Consider the following 13,159-nt stretch of genomic DNA (forward strand, 5'->3'; position numbering starts at 1 on the left):
GGTCAGGTCGCAATGTTTATCGTCGAATGGGAAGCCGCAAAACAGAGGCGCTGATTGGCTGCGGTGTCCCGTTAGCCCGCCCTGTCACTACTCTTTCACGTGATATCGCTTTTATTTTGAAAGGCAGAGATCATCAGTGAGACTGGGGCTCTCAATGTAAAGTGATGTGGTGATGAAGAGGATGGAAACATCACTGTCTTGTGCTTGGGCAGGCTACAGTAGACAGTTAGTTCACTTTGATCACACAATAGGCTACACACAGTGCGGTGACCACACACTGCGTAGCTGTAAAACCTAAAAAAAAAACTACACAGTAGTTGTGTTGAACACTCCTAAAGAATACAGCAGGTGGGTTTTACTCTCACATTTTTTGCAGGATGACTCCACATTCACAACCACAGAGGATGGAATGGAGAAAGTATGCAGGCTTTAGCCTGAAAGCTGGTCTTCTTTTGTCTTCAGAAATACCTTGGCCTGAACAGGGACTTGACTCTGTCTACTGTCTACTTTGTCTACTGACTCCATTATAAAGGCTGTAAAAACCTGTCTGATGGAATTGCCTTATACTGTATGTAGGCCTACTATAGCCTACAGTAGGATAAATACCGCAGCTATGGTGAGTCAAAAAAAACAAACACTTGCACTAAGTATTTTCTGGCCTGTGCTGCAGTGTAATTCTCTATAAGAGGATGTATTGTAAGGCTACATTCTTCATGACATTACATATTATACATTTCAGTATGTGAGGAGTCATTCCATCATCATTCAGCATTATTAATAGACAGATTTACGCTTAATTATTGTTCCCCAAGCAAAGTTGTGCCATTACCCAGTAGGAGCAGTATGCTACTGTATAGAGGGTGGCAGGGATGATATATTTTTGGAGGCTAACATGGAAAATAGCATCACCCTGGTTGCCTTGACAAGTGATTTTTCAACTTAATTGTTCTCAGCAGGAGAACTGTCACAATTGAACACCACTTTAATGATTTTTTTGAGCGTAAATGCAATCGCCAGAAGTAAAAAGCTTATGCTGGGACTACATAGCGGTCGCATGACTTTGGCGTCACCACCACTGAGCTTAATGCGCTATACACACTTCACTGTAAATTGATCTATCTGCAAATTGTTAAGGTAGAGCTAAAAAGTGAGTAGATTAGTTTCTGTGTTCGACATTACGCCGTTTAATGTCCTCTGTAGTCTCATGTAGCCACTTGTAAGCATTTAGCCATTTTTTATAACGTGTAAACACTTTATAATTCAAACGTGGGGTATTTACTGACATATTTTATGCCATAAAACACAATGTGAAAATCTCTTGAGCTTGTGTTAGCCACAGACTTTCAGGCACTTTACCAAAAATCCATTCAAAAAACCACTGCTATGAGACGAGAGAACTGGAAGTGCAAACACTTAATTCCAGGTTTAAGGACTCATTACTGTGTCACTCAGTACAGACTGCAGCTATGGTGAGCCTGTGATAGCCCACTGAAGGCACACTCGCCAACCCTCCTGATTTTCGCGGGGGACTCTTGTTTTTCATCCCTCTCCCTGGTTTCCTCCCGTGGTCACAATTCTCCCTTATTTCGCCCGATTCATGCAATTTTTTCACACTTTTTCCCCTTTTAGTTACTGCAACCTATTTTTTCTTTCTTTTGTATTTAACCTCAAAAAAACATTGAGGACGTATACTCATTTACAATGGTGTCGAGATACAAAGCAGTTAAACCTAAAGACAAAATTAAAAATACAGGGTAAATATGCTCAAGTACAAACAGATGAAGACAATGTGGGATAAAGCAGATTAAAAATAAATACAAGATTGAAAACAGATGAATTTACAGTAAGTAAGAATTCCTGTTTCTTAAAGGAAAGGGGCTGTAATAACTTCTATGTTGATTTTTCTGTCAATCATCGAGAGGCTGACAAAAACAGGACAGTGGCGTGCGATTTATGTAAGTTTACAGTAGAGGGCGAACTATTCTGCTGTGTGTTCAGAATTCAAAGTAAAAGTAGAATTATTTGACTTAAAAATGCTATTGCATTTTACTGAATATTTGTATATTTGTATTCTTTAAATGTCACCAGAATGCAGGAAAGTGCAGTCCTTGAATCTCAGATTTGTCGGGGGTCGGACCTCTGGAGCCCCACATTGGTTTTGAAATGCTCCCTGTCTTTGAGGGTCTAAAGGTCGGTAAGTATGATTGGAGGGAAAACGAAACTTTACACTAAGCATTTCACATCTGGCCCAAAGCTGCACTTTAATCTTCTACAAAAGGATATCACTTTATATTTTTCATGACCTTTTCAGTGTAGGTTACCATGGACCTTTAAATATGTTGTTTTAAGATAGGCCTAAAGGTTCCCAAACCTATAAGCAGTTTTGTTTTCTATAGCCTGTAAGTCACCCGATCATACATTACAGCAGGTGAAGGATCATATCCTGTAGGCCTGTTAATATATTTCCTTACAGGAACCATTATGCCTGAAGCAAAGTTGTGCTATTACCCAGTAGTGAATATCAGTTTATTTATGCTGCTGGCCTATTTGCAGTTATACTGTCAAATTTCTGTGAAAAAGGTGGTCCAAATGCCCACGCACTAACCTCTCCTATGGAACAATGTTATGTAACACTGCTGGACTTGGAGGGAATCATAAAGTTTTTAAAAGAAAGGGCCGATTGTTGCAGCCTGTAAATAGCTCTTATGCTTGTGTATGACACACATCATACGATGAATTTCGACACTGGGAAAAAGTTGCTACCCACAGACTGATTTGATCCCAACCCATTTTGGTACAGGTGACCTAAATATTTCATAAAGAGGCTCTTTGTATGTCTACTATGGGCGACTGTGTGCGTAAAAGAAAACGCAAGAGGGAGGTGAACTGAGTTTTCGACTCTTCGTGGACACAGAAAATGAGGTTTTCCAATTTGGGCAGCAGAATAAAATCCATACGCCACTTAATTTCATAATTACGAATGCAATTTACCCAGACCAGATCATGTGCCACAGTTTATCATGTAACCACGTTACTGCCTGACTGTTTGAAAGGCAAAGAAAGGCACGAGAGTGTGCTGCTGCAGGTCAACGGCCCAGAGTTGTTGTCTTATGTGTTCTTTTTGGACAGTCTGATTTGTTGTTAAAATAAAAGCTGCAGTAGGACTATTACAACATATTTGTCCTCGATAAACATTAATGCACATGACATACTATTGAGATACTTAACACTCAGTGAGATATAATGGTCTGGACTAAAGTCAGCCGGGTGCTCCCTGGATAGCGTGCAAACTCATGATGATCCAGTCTAGCCAATATCCTCTGCATGCTTCCTAAAACATCCACTGTACAACTACTGCTCTAATGATGCTAATGTGCAGTAAAGTAGTTAAACTGTGATTCTCTCTGTGTGGGTGCTTATTACTACCTTTATGTGACCGGGCCTCCTCTCGCAGCCAGGTTCTTTATTGGGAGATCTTTGAAAATCTTGTGCACGAGAAAGGTGAAAGGGTTTGTTGGCAGTTCAACCGTTTTATGGTTATGCAGGTCCTGTTTTTATTAAAGATATAAGATTATAAGATTTAAGTCAAGCTTCAGTTTAGTATTCACTGTGTATCACTAGTTTCAGCTGATTTTTTTGCTGTGCATTGGTCACGTAAGTGTCCGTGGTGTTCTTTTCAAGTGCTGGTACAAGTTTGTGGTGTTGCCTCGCGGTGCGGCAACTGTTCCACGACAGGTCTTGCATAGTACCTTTTTTTTTTCCACGTCTGTTTCCTCGAAGCCGAAATAATTCCATATCACGGAAATGCCGCCTTGCTTTGTCACAAAATCGTCCGAGGTTGCTGCTGGATCAGAGGACGCCATTTTTCCGCATCACAGATCTAAAGTTTTACTTGGGTTTCACGTGTAGTTGTTTGTAGACGTATATGCAGTCACCTTGGGCCACGTTTGATTGGTGAGAATGATTGTCGTGCTAGGAAGACTGCATGAATTAGTAAAACTGTTGACGTGTTAAACGTGGGTCAGATTTTGACCCCTAGTGGAGAGAATTACACACTGTGCTTTTAAATGTCGGCAGTATGATTACCACCAAGACTGTGCTTATGCTTACAGTGAATGGGAATTGTGTCACTTCTACCAAAGTCTCTTACAGGGAAGAGGTCAGGTTCCCCCAAATCTGTCTATACACCAGACACTTGTGAGGCTTACATGATAGTATACAAGCCCACGAAACTGGACAGTGTAAATCAAAGCAAACCAGATTTTGCAATTCTGATAAGTGAGTTTATTTTTACGAGTGAAACAGCCACATGAACTCTGGATATGAGCTGTGGGTGTCTGTTTGTGAAGGAGCTGTATTTTTGGTCTGCTCGTGCGGTGTTTGTTTTGGCTGTCGAGGCAGAGGGCCGACATCTTGGTGTCTTGCGTAGGTCTGTCTGGGAATAGTCAAATAAAATGTTATTCTGAACTTTGAGAGCAAACATTCTTCCTGGGCCTTTTGGTTGGCCTCTGAGCACAAACAGGGGGACAGCCAAAATCCAGCAGAGCGTGGACGTACTGTACTTATCGGGGATTGGTCTGTCTGTTTTTTAAGAATTGGGAATGCTTAACGTCAGCAAGGCTATGTCACGGTTGAAAGTAGAAATAATACATTCTTCCTCCAACAAATGAAAACCTGACTTTATACACACAGGGGTTATGCTGCGCCAGTCTTAATAGTCTTTTATGACCAGAATGTTATGGTGGCTAATATTAGCCAACATCAGCAAGCTTTAGCTGACTGTTACAGTAAAACAGACATTACTGATTCACCCCACTGACTGTATGACTCTTGGCTACATGAGCTATTATTAGAGTAGATTTTAGCAATTAGGATGGGAGCCTCAGTGGTTGTAGTTATGTAGTCTTACTCTATGTTTTTCTCTGTTGCCATTTTCAATAGTTTCAAGACAAATTCAGTGATGTTCATGACCATGCGATGTTCAAAATATCATCTTTTCCTTGACTTAGAGGAACAGCTCACCCCAAAATCAAACGTACACATTTTTCCTTTTAACTGCAGTGTTTGTCTATCTAGATCGTTTTGGTGGGAGTTGCCAAGTTTGTGAGATGTCTGCACTTCTCTCGAATATAATGGGACTGGATGGCACTGGGCTTGTGGAGCTCATAACGGCAAATAAAAGTAATTTCAAAAACTCAACAGCAAGGTCTCTTTCCAAAACTCCTGACCGCTTTACGTAAGATGATCTGCAGACCTTGTTGTGAGCAGTTTCATGCAGGTAACTACTTTTTTCCATATTCATGATCAGAAGATTAGTCAGTAATGCAAAAGCTCTTATAAAAGACCAATTGTGTCGGTTTCAAAATAACAAAAAGAAGAAGTGACATGTCAGCAGTCGAACGACTCGACATGAATATACTGTAAACACAACTGACAAGGCGGCTGTCCCTTTGAGTCAAACACAGAGGTTCCCGTCTCTTCTATATTAGGGGGAAACAGAGATTGTGTAGCTGTGTGGCGACCATATTAGGGTGCTCCCTTATAAAGGAAATTGATTTGGGGAAGCCCTCTCTGTGAAGTAATCCCTGGCAAGTTCTATGTGTCACAGTCCCCATATTAGGAGACTAGTTTATATACCTTATATCAAGGAAACACTGGTTAGTAGATCAGGCGTGTGAATGTATAATAAATGTATAAATATTTACTTGTTTTGTCAATTTACCATTATTCTGTCATCATCACTAAGATGACTGAATGAATACATTTGGACGAACATCTGTTCAAACACCATTTTCATGTTTCTATTCTCAGTACTGGTAAAAAAAACTGCTGGGGAAAGAAAAAATAAAGAAGCATCTGGAACATGTGGCTGGGCCAACACTGCATCAATGATCAACCATTGTTTGTTTGAGCTTCTGGGCTACTGAACTAGGACTTTTATGAGAAAAACAATGTCTTGTCCCATTGCACTAAACTCTCATATCAAGTGATTGAGTGTTTCTCCAGGTTTAATTCTAAGTATGCGTGTAAATTGTATTATATGACTGTTCTATTTGTTCACACAAGTGAGATCTATTAAGAAAACACCAGTTAAACTTTAACCGTTATCTGGGCACTGGGTTTATGTGTGTAACATGTGCTTTGCACACGTGTGCCAGAGCGCCGCATCCAGGAACTATTTTCATTCACTTCTCTCACATTGAAGTTTGGCTTCTTCAGAGGTGCAACACACACTGTTTGATTTTGCGAACAGCACATGTCATTGCTGATATTTGCACTAACTGGGAGCCAGGCTGAGATTACTTCAAGTTTTCAAGACATAACATTTACGACTTTTGTTTGTAGTCAGCAACTACGTCTGACAAACAGACCTGGGATTTGTATTTACAACCGTGGTGTTGCGCTAACCCTAACCCTGTGGGGGGCACCAAATCGCACAAAATGCCAATTTCTACATTCTGTTTGTTTTAAAGTGTCCGAACAGTGAGCATACTGTGTTTTCTGTAGCTTATCAAGCAAAGCATTTATGGCAGAAAAGTCACTTTGTCACTTTGGGTAATGTCTGTTTTCTTGCGGTTCTGATACAGTGGTTTATGAGCTGTAGTTTCCCCAGTAAACACAATGACCTCTTTGACCTCCTTCCCGCTCCTCTCGGGGCTGCTCATCCTCCGAAGCTGCACTTCGCTGCAGGCGTGAGAGAAGAGAAGTATGCACAACGGGAGCACGAGCTGTTTTCACTTGAATTTAATGTTGCTGTCGTGCCATAATTTTACTTTGTGAAGGTGAAAATAAATATCCAAGGACAGTCTTGTTTTGAATTTGCAAAAATGACAATATAAAGATAAAAAAGGATATTTTGTTATACCATCACTTTCAATCATATCCTGATAGATGAAATTTGAAAAAGAATCGTGGCAGCTAGCCAGCATGCACTCACTGCGGGCTTATACAAAGATACAAATCAGTAGACCCTTTTAGATAGAAAATGTGCCACATTTGCGGCCAGGTGAAGGCTGCAATTTGCCGCCTTGTCTTTGTGAAACGGAGGTGTAATATTCCTCCTTTTCAAAAAAAACGGCACGGGGTAGGTGTAAACATGTGACGTGACGTGAAGCACGAAGTTGGGCCAGCCACGTCGGCTAAGCTCCTCGACGACCTTTTCGTACAAAATGCCATCTTTCACAGTCCCCGTGATCTGGTTAATGACGATTCTCTCGGCTGTGATGGTTAGCATCTCCCCGATCTCAGCAGCTTTCCAGTTGCTCATCTTGACGTCCGTGGATGAAGTGATGAACTGCCTGCCGTGATCAGCTGTTTCCTGCTTTTAAAACTCTCGGCTATAGCTTGCACAACAGTGCACGTCTTCAACACCTCCGCCCATGTCACACAATTGCCGGCACATTGATGCCTTGGATTTACATAGCAATGGAGGTGGCAAAAAGTGTACCCTCCGAGCTGTTATATTGGCAGACCAAAACCCCCAATATGCCGCGCTCTGTCTAAATGTGCGGACCTAGCCGCAAAAAGGACAGCCAAATTGGCGGCTTGCTGTCCAGTGTAAAAACGCCTAGTGTCTCATGATGTTCACGCACGTCTGGCCGCCATGCATGATTTGAATTCTCTTAAAATGATATCAATACAGCAACAGCACTGGACTGCAAGTATAGTTTACTTTATACAGAGCAAACTTTGGGAGGTAAAACAGACATACTACACTGTTACACTCACTATCAGATGAAGTCTTCCACATGGCAAGACGAGTTCATACACACCCACACACAGACAGACATGCCTTTCCCAATCACAGACATCATCCTTGTCATCCCTGTCCCATGACTTTTAACGATGCAGAGTAGAGTGGGAAGGAAAAAAGTCAAGCTAAGTGGTTGCACGTTCAGCAGCTCGGCTCATATGACTGCCATTCCTTCAGATATTACTGCAGCGGAGGAGCAATGAAGCAATAGACAATGATCCACTGAAGGCCTGGGAGCTTCCCCTGGGATGCCTGATTCAATCATCGATAATCACACACTTAGCTACGGCTGTTCCAGGACCCTTCTACGCATGCAAGAGCCACATTTGGTCACTGCTGTGAGTAGTTTCAGCTCCTACAAGATGGAAGTTGTAGTTAAATCAATTTATAGAGCGCAATTAAACACTAACGTCGTCAGGGTCAAAGTTCCAGAATAACATTATTAATAATTAGTTCAACATGTTGCAATATATAGCCTTATTTGCTTTCTTGATGAAATGTAGATGATAACAATAATTCCACTCTCATGTATGCCCATTCAATGTGAAGCTGGAGCCAGCAGCTAGTTAGCTTAGCTTACTGGAAACAAGTAGTGGGAAACAACAGCAGACTTCAGCCTGGCTCTGTCCAAAGGTAAAAGGCACCTCTAATGCTCACTAATTGAGTTAGGGGTAATGCCCGGCGAGGTGTGCATTATCAAGAATTAATGGATGTCGTGGAGGCCAGAAATAATGGGCACCTTGGAGGGCATTATCCCGCTGCCATGGTCACTTGCCATAGAAGAAAATAAGACAAAATACAAAGTTTTTCACAAGCAATGACTCTGGTTCCCTGGAAACATCTGAGGGTTTGACCGATACCTGGAAAAATCAGGACAATCCCATAAGGTTCCTTTGAAATGGAAACATTATTCACTGCTCCAATAAATAGGATGGACCTTATATAAACTAGTCCACTCAGCTCGTAGAAAACCCTTTGTATCAGCTATTAGCCAAAAAGCTAACGTTATGCAATAACTCTGAGTACGTTTGACAAACAGTGCATGTAATCTGACAGTATATGAAACAACAAGACAAGCTAGCTAGTCATGTCATTGTTCCAAAATCCATATCAATATTTTCATGAACAAACAACAGTCCATGTGTGCTGTCAGCCACAGGCAGCAGTAGCCAGTTAAATAAAGAATGGGATGTGAGGTGCTTGTGGTCAGAGGGACACTGGAGGCTGCTTTGTGCAGCTTGTGTGTTGCAGGCGCCATCCTGTGGTGTTGAGAGGACGATGTACTGAAGGACTACACTCAGTGCTGTAGATAAAGTATTCAGATCAGGTACAGACATTCATGAAGAAGTTTCACTGGAACTACTTGAATAGGCGTAGTTACATGGGTGTGCCTACATCAGGAGTTAGTTGACACCCTGCCGCAAACCACAATCGAGTATTCACCCAGACCGTGGTATAAAGTTTATATCTCATTCATTTATTAATCCAGGCAAGACCAAAGTAAAAAAAGAAGACAAATTGTAGTTTTAGCCAGGCTAGCTGTTTCCCCTTTTTCTCAGTCTGTGCTTGGCTAAGCTAACCAGCTGCTTTTTATCTCTTGGCAAAAATGTGGACAATTTTATCTTCAAAAATGTCAAACTGTTTGTTTAAACAGCTGTAATCAATATGTTTAAGGTTATAACGTATCACAGGACAATATGAAAAATAATGTGACAATGTTAAAAGGGGTCAGTGGCCATCTGGTTAGGAGTACAGAGAATTATCACCTTTATCTGCAGCATCCCCTCAGCTTTATGGAGCTTTATAGTGAGTTGTTACTCATTGTTTATCTGTCTGGCTTCAACTTAACTGCTTTGGTTCAAGCTCACCACTCCCATAGTGTTGTTTTCTGTCTGCAGCATGCAGCTGTTTTCACCAAAAAAGCTACTAAAAACCCAGTATAATCTCCAAAGGTAGCAGCTAGCTGGTGACAATAGTGGAACCAGATATTTCCCCTTGGAGTTGGTGGAGACAGAGTTAATATCGGATGGACAGGAACGACACCAAATGAAATGATGATTAGTTCATCTCATCCTAAAAGGTGATCATTTTGCGCTCACGACTTGTTTTTGCCTCAGTGGCGGAAAAAAAAACATCCATCATTGCAGGTTTAATAAAGGATACCCCGTGACAGAATATAGAGTAGAGAATGGAAGCCGTCAAATGAAAGTGCTTAGATGAGCTTGTCTGCATGATCCATCAGTCATTTTTTTGGCTGGCAGCCCAACTCTCTACCTGCTGTTCTGCATCAATAACATACTGCAGACAAACTGTACGGATAAGGAGCTTTTTGTAGACCAGGAGCTGATTTTCAGTAAATCAATGAAACTGCATGAAGTGCTGTACTAAGTTGCTTGTCAGAGTAACCTTTCGAAATTCTGTGAGATGATGAGAGAATTAAAGTCTGAGCGATGAAATGTCAAAATTTAACTTTAGCGATTATATGTTTTTTCCACTTCACTGTCAGAATAGATGTAAAACTCATGCACAACCCATTATGACACTGATGTAAGAATTTATTTAATACATCTAAATCACTGTTGAAAACTGGAGACAAATGAAAACAAACACATTGGGTAATGAACTGACTGGTTTGTACGTCTTAAAAGACAAAGGCTGAAAAATGCTGAAATGTAGAATGGATGTTTGGCATCCATTTAGCCATGACTCAACCAGGTGAGCCAACTAAGAATGCACTGTGATGCACTGTGTTGTTCTGTTGGTCACAGTGTCTTGCGCTGACTGAGTCTGAATGTGAGTAAACTCAGTGCCCCGCTGCAGAATGTTTGCCAACCACATGAGCAGACAGCAGTGTGCTGCAGCCGGCAGATGACACTGATTAGTAGCAGCCAGACGGCAGCGCTGCAGGACTGTCGGCAGCAGACTGGAGAGGGCCGGGTTGTCAACTTTGTAACACTCATCTCATTTTCAAGACCCTAGCTAAACATAGGCAAATGACAAAATCTAGATAAAAATACAGACATTTAACTTGTGTGTTTTTTTTATTTTTTATTTAAATAACTTACAATCATCCTCACACCCAATTTAAAGCTCCCTATAGGATTGGAAAATACTTGACTTAAGCCCCCCACAGTGGTCGTACCAAAAAGACACTGTGGCGCACAGTAATGTACCAAGTGAAAACCATCATGACGTCACCTGTGGGTTTGCAGATCACCATTTTGAAGCCTCAAGATTGGTATTACAGCCGTCGCCATCTTGGGTTTTTGGAGCCATAAGTGACCATATATGAATGAAAGGGTGGAGCGGAGGAAGCCCTAGTTTGTCCATGTTTGAATCTGATTGTACACATTGTCCAAACCATGTCATTACAACTTCACGTGATGCACTGGTGCCCAAAAAGACTTTTTCACATTTTTTCCCCCCGTTAACGGTCATCAGTGCATTTATGAAGCTGTAACTCTCACTCATTTCCTATCTTGTATTCATGGCCCATATTGAACTATTTCTCCTAATCAACTTCTATTTTTTAAAACTGAATCCATGTTTGAAATAATAATAATGTACTTTTGTGTTATCTGCTCATGTAATTTATGGATGTCGTATTAATCTTTATTTATTTTGTGTTTTCAGCCCGAGCTCGTGAACAACATCATGACTCTTACGGTAGCAACTAAGCTGCTACTTGCTGAGCTACTTTTTATAAATAATGAATTAATTGATTTATACTTTTAGACTTCCTTGCACGCATTCATTTCTAGCTCACAATGTCATGACAAAGTCCCAGGGAGAAATTCTGCTCTCCCGGGTATTTATTGAGATTAAAGATATCCAGGTTGTTTATTGGGGTTATTTCTGTCAGCAGCAAAGTGCAGACCCAATATATTTCCAAAGTAGCACTAAAAAACGTTCTTAGTGGCTAAAGTTTTTATGTGAATGCCCTTACCCCCAAACCTGTACAAGGTCTGAAGTCCATTTCCCCCCAGAATTAGACTGATTACGTCTCTAAAAGTCATCACTCTGTGATGTGTTCACTCTGCCGAGGAGATTCACACAGTTGTTCTAACACAGGAGACTGCTGCTGACAGCAGTAGTAAATAAAACAAAGGCAGCGGTGCATGAGTGGTTGGCAGCAACATGTGCATGTAAGGTGAAAGACTTGAAGGTGCAGCAAGTGATTCTGGAGAAAGACAGCTGAGTTGATAGCTCGGGGGCTGCCAATTGCTGGACACAAAAAGATCTTCGGGTCCTACTTGTATTATCCTAATGTCTGAGATATAAACATGATTGCACCGTGGACGGACAATATAAATATATATAAAAAAAAAATAATAGTTGTTTTTTTATTTGACATTCTGGACACCTGGAAGCTGTCGACATTTACAGCATTTAATTAAAACCACATTCACAAAAATGTTTCTGTTACAGTGTCATTTTGTTTTTAATCCAACACACCCAACAGTCTAACACCCAACACTCCGGAGGCCTTGACCATTGGCGTCATGTGCATTGCTGTCGCTGGTCCAGTAGATGGGGCAGTGAGCTTGAGGTTCGGGCTGCCTGTCCACAAAGCAGCCAGCAGACCCGCTCTCTCACAGACGTCAAGTTAGAAAGAGAAAGCTAAACTAGTACCGGAAGACAATACAGTTTTCTTTCAAAATAAAGGCATGTTGTTGACTGTACTGTACCTTTGTTCTCAAAACCAAGCCTAAAATATCTTCTTCTGCATCTATTACATTTCTCACAGCAGTTTCTAAAAGCTACCACTGAGAACCACCTTCAACTGACCCCAGTGATCCATTGAGCAAGCCATGATGACGCTATACTGTAGGCTACATGCTTTGACTGATTATCAAATGATATGTTATTTACCTCCAGCTATATTTATGAATATTCATTCATGAATTATTATAACTCAGACACACTGTTTTGTTTATTATTATTAATTTAAACAGGCAGATATTAGATAGGGACAAGAATGAAAAATAAATATGTGGGTTTTTTTTTAAGGAGATGCGGAACACATCATTTACTCATATCGTGCAAGTATGATGTGAAGTAGCCACATAAGATGCTAAATGACCAGTATGATTTATTTGTATGGCCAGTGATGGGATTTAAAATCTATTTTTCAATGTCTGGGATAGTTGCTTTACTGTTTCAATGCATTGTTCAAATTAATGTTAAAAATCAAATTAATATAATAAAAGGCCATCTATGGATCAAACTGCGTTCAGTATGTAATACACAAAACGTGGCAGCGTATTCGTGTAGCAGCTACATTTTGAAAGTGCTCACAGGAAGTGCTGCTGCGTGTTATGTGGGACTTGGCGGCCGTCTTTGCCGCTGTGTCGGCAGTCTGTAGAAACCGAAGCGCTGGATTCAAGTGTTTAACTCGGTCCTCTG

This window comes from Pagrus pagrus (genome assembly GCF_965226575.1).
Source record: "Pagrus pagrus genome assembly, chromosome: 4".
Lineage (NCBI taxonomy): Eukaryota > Metazoa > Chordata > Actinopteri > Spariformes > Sparidae > Pagrus > Pagrus pagrus.